This window comes from Corvus hawaiiensis, chromosome Z (genome assembly GCF_020740725.1).
Source record: "Corvus hawaiiensis isolate bCorHaw1 chromosome Z, bCorHaw1.pri.cur, whole genome shotgun sequence".
In the NCBI taxonomy this organism is placed as follows: domain Eukaryota; kingdom Metazoa; phylum Chordata; class Aves; order Passeriformes; family Corvidae; genus Corvus; species Corvus hawaiiensis.
Genome location: NC_063255.1, coordinates 63,260,234 through 63,273,163, shown reverse-complemented (window position 1 = coordinate 63,273,163; position 12,930 = coordinate 63,260,234). Strand labels below are relative to the sequence as shown.

The 12,930-nt window shown below is 39.0% G+C and overlaps 1 protein-coding gene across 50 annotated transcripts in view; it reads right to left on the bottom strand.

The window, feature by feature from the left end:
- Window positions 1-10,336, bottom strand: part of PTPRD (protein tyrosine phosphatase receptor type D) — a 1,183,457-nt gene extending 1,173,121 nt beyond the window's left edge. For 49 of the 50 annotated variants that reach the window (XM_048291457.1, XM_048291455.1, XM_048291478.1 and 46 more), the window contains exons 1-2: window positions 9,971-10,065; window positions 9,595-9,702 (exon numbers count right to left, since the gene is read on the bottom strand). The gene's annotated coding sequence lies outside the window, so the exon portion shown is untranslated. Of the gene's footprint in view, window positions 1-9,594; window positions 9,703-9,970; window positions 10,066-10,287 lie in introns of those variants that run through there. The other variant, XM_048291456.1, reaches the window with a different exon arrangement.
- Between the last annotated feature and the right edge of the window lie 2,594 nt (window positions 10,337-12,930).

The following is a 12,930-nucleotide window of genomic DNA, read 5'->3' as shown; positions in this document are numbered from 1 at the left end:
ATAATTATATTCCACAGATCCCTAAGTCCATCTTTTTTTTTCACAAACAGGAAAAGGTGACCTATCAAAGTAGCAAATAAAAAAAAGGCAGTGTGACATTACACAGTTCATCACGTTAGTCTCAGAGGCACCAGCATAGTGTCAGAGCAGGAAAGCACACAAGCTGATTCTGTGGATGGACTATAATTAGCAGCATAAGCTTTTGGACTCCATCTATTTGTATATCACTGACAAAAAGGAGAAAAAATTATAACAAAACAAGCAAATGAAACACAACATATAAGCTTTTTTCTGAATATGAAGACAAGGATGTCACTTCCAACACACACAGATTCATATATGCATGATAGGATTTCTAGGATGTCTCCAAAATATAATTAATCTAATTATGCTGATAGCCAAGCACAAGTGTTGATTAAGGGAGCTCTGTTAGCATCAGATATAATTAGCATAACATGAAAAAATCCTTGCCTTTGGGAAAGGCAAGGAGAAAAGGCAACAAAAGGTTCTAGATACAACATCAGAATATAGGCATGCACAATTCATAATCCTGAATGCAAATGAACATGCAATTGTATATGTTCTTTGTTTTCTGAAATACCTGTATGGGACTGGCTGTATTTGGTACAAGAGAACAGTAGCCTAGCACCGACCAGATACATTAGGGCATCTAAAAGGCATAAGCCACCTATGGTTAGGCAACTAAAACTCAAACCCAGTGGTTAAACACTGTGTCATCTGACTCAACACTGCACCCGAGACCTGAATAACATGAATGTTGCTGAGGATTTCTTCCATTCCTCTTATCCATTTTCTACCCTTACTTCCTTTACTTCCTCATCGTGCATCTTCTAACAATTCCTTCTTTTTTTTAAATATACAATTAAATATAAATTGGATTTTTTTTTTTTTTACAAAGCCTATATTAAGTAACCAAGAAATGCTTGGTTAAATAAATGTCACAATTCATGCTTTCTTTAATTTGCTCAGCAGTGACAATTGATGAAATTAACAGAACATGAATATTCAAGGCCTTCCCTCTCCTTCCTCATTCAGTTCTCAAGCCAACCAAGACCTGTCAGAACAGTGGAGGGGGGAAAAAGAGATGTAATCTTATAACTGCACTTCAGTGTTGCTCAAAGACACGAACACACCTAAATTCATCCCAAAATTCATAAATGTCCACTTTATTAATTCTGTAGCAGAACTCTGTCAGTTACTTCTTTATCTCTTCACTTACGCTAGGAAACATCAGATATTTACATAAGCTGGAGTGCTCTCTTACCCATTTTTATCAGTTCTAGAAAACACAAAGTAAGTAGATTGAGGACATCACCCTTGAAAACAAATTCTTAACCCAGAAGGGTCACTATGCTTAGGATCAGTGAGGGAGAGCAAAAATCCAAATTATGAGCTAGTTTAAAAATAGTTAGACATTTTACCTATGTTACAGCCTTCTGCAAAGGAAGGGTAGAAAAAATGGGAAGATGGGAAAGAGTGGAAAAGGCTGTCCTCCATGCTGAGAAGAAGAAAGATGATTCTGAGCACAAATACCTTTGGATACTTTTAAATTTATGATTTCATATAGAATATGAGAATGAGAACATCCAGGGACTTCATTTCCACACCTATGGAAATGTGTGGAAACCTAAAGTTGATGAGGAAAGACAGGTGCTGCAACACAATTATTATTGTTGTGCAAAATAAAAAGATCACTTTTCTCTAATAATCCTAGAATAGAAAACAAAAGAAACAAACAAAAACCTATAGGGGGTTGTCAAATGAAAGAGATTTTAAAATAGGACAAATCGTGCATTTTGATTAGGTTAAGAGAGCACCACAACCTGTATGAAAGCTGCTCAGGAAATTTTTTAATTCTAGATTTTTTTTCTTAATACAGATTGCACAGAAAAAGAACAACACCACCAACACAAAAAAAAAATTTAAAAAAACCAAACAAATCCAACCAACCAACCAAAAAACCACACCTCAAATCACACTTCCTGACCACTTTATTCCACCAAATGGCCTCCAGCAGCTAACATTTTTTTACTACTTTACCTCTTTTCTCACATTTCCATTAGAATGAGAAATTGAAAACAAACTGCACAGGAAGCCCATTGCACTTTGTTCTACAAATGCAAGATATATTAATTTGACCCTGCTTTTGAATTATTTCCCTTTTTCTCCAAATAACAATCACTGTGTGCTGTTGATCCAATTATCACTGAGAAATTTGCAGAAGACTATATCACAGATATGGGTAGCATGGTTAAGAGTATTTGGTTAGCCAGGTTTGGTAACCTACATACCTTTTGGCTGCTCTTGAAGCTTTACTGTCCATTGTACACTTTCTAGCTGATGCATTAGACAAAAGAATTTTCAACCACACTAACTGATTGTTGCTTCAATGAATTGTCAGAGGACTCTGGGTGTACATGGAAGAAAAGAAGTCAAATCAACGCACTCTAAAGCCTACACTCTGCAAAAACAGGCAAATGAATTTGTGCATCTTTTCAAGTCGAGCTGCCCAGCATTCTTGGGAAAAAAAAAAAAAGAAAAAAAAAAGGAAGATTAGGACAAATTGTGTAAAAAAGCCATTAGTATATCTTTTATTCATAGGCAGAAAGGAAAATTTCACATAATTTCTGCACATAAAACTGAAGAAATGGCTACATTATTCAAAGGGGAACACAGGTTATCACTATATTAATGCAACAGTTCTACTTTTTTTTCTTAATTTTTATTAAGTACCCCAGTTGGTATGCTAATGATGCCAGTCCAAAACTACTGATGTCAAATTTGAAATTAATGAGCTTTGCTGGGCAGACTTCTGTTTGTGAAGGAATACCAATGATTAATACAACATTCATTAGGAATATTTCTATGAGTGGTACACACACAAATCATATTACAGGTTATATGCAATAAATTATTTGAAACTCACTTTTATGATTTATCCATACCTACAATTTTTAGAAATTTACAAACATAAAAAAGTTAGCTAAATTTTCTCTCAAGGAGAAATTCTTGGTATATTCTCAAATACTTCTACTAACAAATATAGGATATATCAGTAAAAATGGTTTAATGTTGATCAAGCCTCTCCCAGCACATTCCTCCCAACACAGAAATTTTTCAGGTTTCAAGGTTTCATCAAAATAAGTTTCAAGTCTGACTTAATTTGTTGTGAACTCTAATATCCTAATATCCTCCAGTTTGGGAGCTGGTTTGTACTACTGTGTAAGTACGGTAACATTTTTATGTCATGGTCAAAATGCACAATAATTAATAGTCGAAAAACCACACACTTCCTTCAGGAAAACCCACATGAAGAAACGCATCAACTGTAACTTTATACTATTACGTTTACTGATAAAGACAAAACTCTTTATGGTTTTCTATCTCTCTGAAGAAGCCTGAGAATGCCATCTGGCAAATCTTGGTTGCAGTAAGAAAGGGACAGCAACTCATGCTAAGACATGGACAGTGCATATGAATTCTCCTTGGACCCTTTCCATTGAGAGCTGATGTTGCTTTGAGCTTTGCCTCACACAACAGCACAGTACGTTCCTTTTAATGTAAAAGAAAATAATTCAAAACTGAGAAAATGCACCACCCTGTAAGATTTTTTCTGATTATTAAATTGATGGGATGGATATCCTTATGTCCTTTTACCCAAATGAAGGGAAATTTCACACATTGTTTTGGTTTATCTTTTTGTTACTGACAGTAATTCTGTAGCTACCTAAGTAAGAGTTACATCGTTGTTCTCCTTTATACTTATGTGCAGGAATTCAAAGTATGTTGCACTTCATCAGAAGTTGAATACAGAACTAGACTTTAAGGTTAAAATGAAGTCCTTCAGCATAGATGAAAGTTTTTTCCTATAAGTGCTCTTACTTAACTCCTGTTACAAAACAAAAAATCCATATACAATAAATTAATATTCTATATTAGATCTAGTTACAGTGTGGAGAGCTTTTTTAACTAAAGATTGAAGAAAAACACGTTTGGCTAAAAGAATTAGGAGAGTGAGGAGAATACTAAACTACTTTAAAATGCTGGTTTATGTATTACAGGGTCTGGTGAGACTGTATGCTTTGCACCACAATGAAGGCTACATTTTAAGTGTGTAGGGGTGAGACAAAGAAAGAATGCGTCAAAGCTAGAGCAAACTTACTTTGCCTGACATACTCCCACATTGACTGTTAAACTGCTGCATGAGAGTCTAAAAATCATTTCACTTTCAGACTAGGGTAGATGCAATTGTTCTTATGCAGCTACTTCTGCTGCAGTACCCTTAAGAATTACTGTTCCCAGAAGACAGAGTGGTGTACACTTCCAACCTGCTGCCACCAGAGGACCTTTATTCAGGTTGGTCACCTTAAATCAATCATCATAAAGCAATGGTGCTATCACCCTATGAGAAGCTCACCAGCTGGTAGGACCACTCCAGAAACGTGAGTTTACCTTACCCACACGGTTTCTGTAATAACTGCGAGAGCTAAATAATTCCACTTCCCACTAAGCCCATGAGTCCTCCTTCATGTTTACAGACAATCACCCCAGCAGTTTCCTCTCAACCCACCTTTTCACTGCAAACAAAAAGCATATGCATTTAACATTTCACTGCTGGGCAGTGTTACGCATACTTTGCAAATGAGTTAGGTAATCTAAAACCAAATAAAAAGCAGCATCCTGGAGAAAGAGTGATTTCCTGAATGCCATTGTGTATAGCTCTTATTTTTTAAATTCAGAAGAAAAGCAGAATGCACCATATGCACCAAATCATCACCTTACCTTTTGAGAAGTCATCCTGAAACCTACTGAAGAATTCAGTTTAAGCAGCTTTCACACTGAGATGAGACTTAAAAATGGGACTGCCTGATGTAGAAAAACATTTTTCTAAAGCAAATATGTAGACAAAGCAGGGTACGGGCTTGTAATATGTATCTATCTGTTAATTAGCAAGTATATGAGCTCATGCTGCTTACAGCTGGAACAAATCCCCCACAGCATTCTCAGGAAAATCATCGGACTATCCAGAGCCTTATTCATATTGCAAACATACTCATCTAGAATTCTCTTTCTCCAAACACATCTCCAAAATCTTAATTTTACTTTTCAACACAGTACAAGTACATACTTTGGAAAGTGTAATAGTATTTCAAAGAATTTTAAAGGCACTTAAAGCATTACTTTATTCATCATAACTTTAAAAGATATTAGTATTTTGATCTATTTCACAGTATTTCTGGCAGAAATTTTATAAAATAGATTTTATAAACCAGATTCTGCAGTATATATTCAGTTAAGATTTTATTCAACTAGATCTTCAGTTTATGTATTGACAACCCCCCCGACTTTTTAGAAGTGGTTACAAAGTTGCCAATACAGAAATATATAATGCAAATAATACCATTTCTTGCACAATAATCTTCACTTATTAAAGCATATTTAAAAGAATACAAATGTAAGATAAATAGGACCATTTCTGCAACTATTGACAACAAATGAAAATAGATGAGCAATTCAATCTTCATATTGACCATAAAAGTAGTAAATTTTCTGCAATTTTCTGTTTATTGCTAGCTTTTCTGTTATTGTTTCATACTGGATCTTACTAAAGAAGCTACTAGAATGGATAAACTGAAAATCAAACAGCATCTAACAGCAAAAAGAATGGTTAAAAAAATCCCATTATGCATTCCTTTTGCCTGTGCGCCTCTTTCCTTCTCTTAGTCTTTATTATTAAATATATTTAATTCTTGTTTGAGAATTAATTCATGCCTACTGCTAATTTCCTATTAGAATTTTAAATCTATGTTTGGTACTAAATATTTTTCATCACAATCAAATATGTCCAAAAACTTATAGTCCAAACGCACTTCTTACCAATACTTCATGACCTCATTTCTATCATTATGTTATCACTGTGACATAAGATCCCCTGTTAACTTTGTCAGAGTTTGCTAGGATTATAGCTGCAAATCTGCAAAGTGCAAAGTCTACGAGAAAAAGAGGTAACATAAAAGCTCTTTAAGAAACTTCTAGTACTAATGACCTTATAATGTATGTGTGGAAAACAAAACAAAGTAAACCACCACATATACAAGCATTCTCCAGCCCAAGTACTTTTGAATCTGAGATCTTTCTAGGGCCTTTTCACTTTATTTTTTTTTTTCTATTTTAAAGAACACCCTGAACATCTCCTCCTTCTGAGACAGTTTCCATAGAATCCTTATGGCTACTTATGAAGAAAAAAAACTGCTTTCCTTGAGTACAGATATTAAAATCCAAAACCCTGAATTATAGAACATCCATATAAATGTCACTGTTAAATTTATATTTGCTGGTTACAAGGTCTTTAAAGTGATATAAATCAAGAGAGCTTATTCTAATTATGTGGGATTCAGGTACCAATCTGTTTTTGCACTAAACAAGCTTTGAACTGATGAAAAGTATCAGTGACCTTTTCCTGAATGCTGAAGTCACCTGCTTTCCAATTAAGCCAATAACGATACCTTAGTTTCTCCAACTAGTTATAGTACTTCAAATCTGTAGAATTATCATGCATATATATATAAAAGTTACCAATGCTGTGTAAGTTCTTAACAGAGCACAGAGAAACCGAGCTGATTAAAGCATCAGTGTGTTATTTGATATTTATCACATCCCCAATTTCAAAACAGTTTGTGCTATCAAGCAACATGTCTGTTTGCGTACTGTCAGTTTCTTCAGCAAAGCCACATTTAGCAAAGAACAGAGAAGGAAACATTGTCATAATTTTTTCATCACACTTTATCACCACAAAGTTTGGTGGGAGCTTAGTATATTAAGTGATTAATATTGGCAATGTTAGTTGACTTGGTCTACTGAAAACTAATGCAGGTATCTAGGATTTTACTAGTAAGAAATCTTAAATATGCACATGTCAGAGCAATTAATCATTGATTACTACAGACTGCTTATATATTTCATCAGGCCATTATCTGATCTGAATAACAAGAACAATTGCATAATAAAACACATTAGTGCTTATATACAAAACTTTGTTGTATCAATTATATATTTTCACAGCAATAGGTGTTTTTAAAGTCCTCTCTTGTTCCTTCTGAATCAGATTGACCCGATTTGACATTTGCCCATACCAACAATGCAAGATTGTACATAAATATATAATCAAATACAATATGTACCACACTTAATTGCCATGATTTGACTCAGGTCATTTCTCACAGTAGTAATTACAGCAAAAGTGGAGTATGTTTTGAGTAATTTTTCATATAAGTTCTCAAGTATTGCTAGGACATTTCCTAGATTAAAGAAAATCGCAAAGACAAATTATGAAGACCATGCTCCAAACTAACAAAGCCATTGAGTATGTAGAGATTCAAGCTAAACTAAACATCATAGTTCCTGTCTGGTTAGTTAAATATATATATACTTTTTTTTTTTCTTTTTAATATACACATTGTTAGACATGCAGCATTGCAATGCTGCATTTTTGGGACCACCTAGCAGAAATGAAAGCTTAACCTAATAAACTTCACTGCATGCAGTCTCAAAACAGTTCATGCAAATTAGGTGGATATATTATTTTAATGCGTTGTCCACAGGGAGTACAATACAGCAACGAGCATGTCAAATGTTACTAAGTCATTAAAAAAAATGGGGGAAAAAGTGCTTTGTTTTTAACTGAAAGGCAAATTCACAGTACTAAAACACTAACAGTAGGATTCCTTACTGAGCCAGAAAATGTGTTATCCTTTAATTTAAAGTTCAAGAGTTCATGGGGTATTTTTTTCTGTCATAAATGTCAATTACCCAAAGATTACAATATGCAATATGAAAGTCACCCTGATTCACTGTACCTTGTACCCTATGCTTTGTAATTCCTTCCTTCCTAGCTCTAAGATTATGAATACCTGAAAGCAACTCTGAATGTCATCCATCTGCTACTGCAGATTTAGTCTCTCCTGTTTGTCACATTAATTTGCTAAATAAATTTTGCCTAGTTATCTTTATTGTTGTGACATAAACTAATTTCTTTGCTTCATGAAGAAACACATTTGATTTGACCCCAATAAACTTTCACTCCCAGTGACATTTATGGGTTGTGACTGATTTTGAATTACACCTGAAAGTGCAACATGAATTTCACATTTGGAAGTTTAACAAAATGCATTTGTAAATTCTTGTTTAATGGTTTCTAATGACACAAGTTTATTCTAATTAGGTGAACAGTAAAGGCATAATATGTAAGATATTTGAGTTGTATTGTTTATTTACAGTACCCACTTATTAGTCTGGACTTGTTCTGTCAAATAACCCAAATTTGCCAAGAATTTGTAAAAGACATAAGTTTAATTTATTCAAATTCAAATCCACATTGTCCCTACAATAGATACAAAACATGAAGAATTTAAATACAAGTCCATTTGGCTGGAATAGAGAAAAAAAATGATGAAATGCTATTGATTCCTTCCAGTACATTCAAAACACCTGACTCAACTGTATTTCTACTGACATAACACTGAGGTTTTATTTAGATATTAGCAAACATGAGCAAATGTTTTCGTTGACATACCTGTCAATGTTATTTCTTTTCTCTACCTAGGAAACAGTTAACCCTCAACTACTAATACTAGCTGTTTCCTTTAGCAGAAATGCACCAAACGTCGATAATGGGTCCACTGTCCCAAGAGAAATAATGCCTGCAAAAGTTCTCCTTCCCAGATGCCGATATATTTAGTGCAGAACAACACCTAACAGCAGACACTTCATGACATACATTTATATGATCTTCATACCTTCTGTTAACTCTACAGCTCAGCCAGAAAACCTCAGTTCCACTGCTCCTCATGCCCTTTTAAATGAGTTTATCTTTTTGTCTCCCCTACATCTTTCTCACCTATCAAAAACAGTGCCGTCCATACTTTTGAATACGCCCCATAAAAGCCCTTAGAAAGCAAAGCTGTTGTCTGGAGCTGTCATCCTCATTAAAAGAAAATATATACAGACATTTTTATACATATAAAACTTGATGAAAAATTTAAGAACTTCAGCGATATGGACTAAAAATGCTTACAACTGAATGCAGACAAAAATACTCTTAGTATCTATAACTCAGGCACATTTCCTATTAAACTGAATGTCCTGTCACCTGGCATTACTTTGCAGGTCAGACCATTCTGCAGACCCCTCCTGAGGGAGCATCTCTTTGTTTAGATTTTGTCTGTATTCTACCACATACCTACACCTGAACTGAGGTATGGCATTACACTATACTTGCCACGCTCAGTTTCTTTAAACAAGTAAGCACCTGCAATTTTCTTTACTCATAAAAAACCAGCAAACCACTTAATGCACCTTCCCACTAAAAACAGTTCCAAGTTACCATAGCCAAGTTTCTCTCTGACCAGAACACTAACCTGAAAACAGAAACGCATGCACATATATATACATGTATATATATACATATATACAGATGCGTGTGTGTGTGCATACATATGTGTGTGAACGCTAAGAAAAGCTTTGAACAAGCCCGAGAACACAGGGACAGTAAGCAAGCACGGAGAATTTACTTACTAATGCTGTCCACTCGGACCTCTTTGGAAACCTGAAGGAGTCTCCGCTTTCCCCTCCTGCCAGTCAAGCGCCGCGTTGTGCCCCTAGTCCACACAGGCCCAGAAGGAACTGCAAAGAGAGAGAAGCACATGCCATATCAGGCAGTTCTGTTTTGATGGGATCCAGCGCCGCTGCCGCTAGCTCCTGGGGGGGGTAACCCTGTTTTCAGAGCTGACTCCGACAAGAGTCATTCTTCCAAAGGTTGTTTTTTGTTTTGGTTTTTTTTTCCCCCCATGATTGCAATAAATAAATAAATTAATTAATTAATTAAAAGGCTTCCCTAAAATTTGCGCGGGGGCTGTGGTGGGGGGTGGCGGGGAGGTGAGAGGTAAGGTACCTGCAACTCTCTCCGATGAGGCCGGCAGAGAGAGAGAGAGGGAGGGAGGAAAAGAGCGACAAGAGGGAGGAGAGAGGGAGCGAGCGAGGGGTGGGGAGGAGGGGTGGGGGGTGTGCGTGTGTGTGTCTGTGTGTGTGTGCGGGGCGGGGGGCGCTGGAGCGGCTCTCGCCGCGGGTGCGGCGGCCGCCGGCGCTCGGTGCAAGCACTGCCGTCTACAGGCGGGCGGCGAGCGGCCCGGAGGGGCTGAGAGGGCCGGGCCGGGGGGCGCGCCCCCCGCGGGGCCCCGCGCAGCCCCCGCCGCCTCTCAGCCCGCTCACCTGCATTTCCTTAACGAGCCACTTGATGGCCGGCGGCGGCGGCAGCCCCCCGGCCCCGCCGCAACTTTGGCGGCCGCGGAGCCACGCCGCCCCCGCGGAACTGGGGATGGGGAGGCGCCGGCCGCGAGGTGCCGCGCCGGCGGCTGCCCGCGGAACTTTCCACCCGGTGGAGGGTGAGGGGCTGGGCTGGGGGACCAGGAGGGCGCGGCAGGGGCTGCGCCGAGCCCCGCGTGTTTGCGCCGCAGCCGCGCAGGGAGCCCGGTACTGGGGCGCGCTCCGCCGCCGCCTCCCCCGGCACTGCCTCCTCCCACCGCTCTCCCCGGCGTGTGCGACAGGAGCGAGCTCCTCGCTGTTAATAATAATAAGCCAAATCTCCACCTTCCTCTCGCCCTGAGAAAACAATTAATAATGCATTAAAATAATGCACCTTTAAAGCCACCGGCTGGCGATAATAAAATAATATTACCACTACGTAAGAGAGCGCTGCTGTGGATGTGGTGGCGAGGCACGTTTTGCTATCATTCACACCCAAATGTGAGCACACATTCTGCTTCTGGTATTCCTAGGTCTCTTTCCCGTACCAGAGCAACTATCATTATCACCATCAAAGAGAAAGTCTCCAAAGCTGAGTGGAGACACCGAGTCCCCAGGTGGCTTCTGTGGCTGGGCTGCAAGGAGGGCACTCTCCTCCCTCTTCTGTTCGCCCCAGACCAATCTCATCGCTTCTCCTCTTTTGCTTATACCGGTGGGTTAAGCACTGCGTTTGGCCCTTTTAGTGTTTTCCCTTCCGTTCCTCCCCTGACGATAGTTTGTGTATTTTAAATAAAGATTTCATTCTGCCAACCCGCAGGAAGCTTTTAACAAGATGCAGCTGAGCGTGTCGATATCTTATATCTTTTTACTGCTGCTCCGGCGTGTACATCAACTCCAAACTCCTTTCTTTTCTTCTCCGCCTGATACTGTAGCATCTGAGACGACGGTGGCGACAGAACCGGAGCGCTGCTCCCGAGGGGGCACTTTTACTTTGCCCTCAAAGTACCTCCCAGCAGTGAGACCCGTTGGAGCCGCCTCCCCTCCGTCCTCCCCTTCTTGCTCCCCCCGTTCCCGCTTCTTTACAGCAGAATGCTGGGGTGATTGCTGTAAGGTTTCCAGTTCTACTGATAACACTACACGGTCTGAGAACAGACGGGGTGGGGGGTGGGGATTTTCGTTTTACTTAATACAGGTTTGTGTTTGCGCTATTTTTAATTAAGATTTTTTTCCAGAAATAGATCCCATCGAGATTAAATTTATGAAGGTATTTCTAACTCTGGTCAATACTGTCTTCCAAGAGGAGCATTTTCAATCATTTGCCTCCCCACAACAATGTGCAAATGCTTTTCACAGACCTTAAACCTTTATGGAAAAACAACAAAAAAGGATTTTGTTGTTGGCGTATATTTGTGTTCTGTGGTGTTTGATTGGGTTTTTGGTTTTTTTTTGTTTTTTTTTTTTTTTTTTGGTCCTTTTGTGTTTGGGTTGTTTCTTTGTTGGTTGGTTGGTTTTTAATTTTCACTTCATCTGCATTAAAGTAAAACTTTGTTCAGTATGCCGGCTACCTCCTATTGATTTTTGGGGTTTGAGAAACGCTTTCCTCCTTCTCCCTCCCTGCCTCCTCCCGGGATTTTTTGAATCAAGGTGATTTCTTTCCATGATAGGCGTTTCCCAACCCTTAGGTGTGCAGTTCTATCTTGCTGGTTCCCTGCTACTCCACAGATGCTGAGCCGTAGCCACTTCCTCGTGCTCGGGCACCAGGTGAAGCCTGAGGAGCGGCATCGCACGGGCCTAAGCCTTTCCAAAAGCACAGCGCAGCCTCCGGGAAAGGCCGCGGGGTGCGGGGCTGCGCGGGGCGGGCGGGGCTCGTCCCAGGGTCACCGCACGGCAGCAGGTCAGGGGAAGCAGTCCACGCCCCACCCGACAAAGGGCCAGAGGTTGGTCTTTCCCGTCCTAGAAGTGGCAGAGGGCGCGCCGTCTGCCTGCGGATATGATTTCATCTCCGAGGTTCATCCTGCGCAAGCTAGAGAGCTACCCTTAAAAGAGTATAGGCGACGAACAGCACCTGGTACTGGCTACTGCCGGCTTTTCTTTAAGCTTCACTTCTACTCAATCTGACCTAGTTTGAAGCATGAAGGTTCAGAATTTGAGGGGAGGGTGGGAAGGACAATAAAAGAAGAATAGAAAAATATTTCCCTCCATGTTTTTCCTCCCAGCGTTTTACCCTTGTGAGTAGTACTTTTACACTTGTGAGTAGTACTTTACTTGCTATTAAGTATGGCATCGCTAATTATTTAAAAACTGATTTTATCTATACAGTAAAACACTGCTAAATGCAGTAGAAAATTAGGAATTCTAAGATCTTAACACTCCGTACCAAATTGGAATTATATATCTTCCATTCTTATGTTCCTTTCAATCTTCAGTCCTTTCCTTTTTTTTTTTTTTTTAGATTTTTCTGGTTTACTATGTTTTATTCCTGCATTTCACCACAAATTTCTTCCAGTAATAAAGTGGTAAGTGGTATATATTTTATTTCATGAGTACCAAAGTTTTGTTCAATATTGTATCTTAAAGAGGTTGCTTCATGATAATTAACAGTGAAGCCCA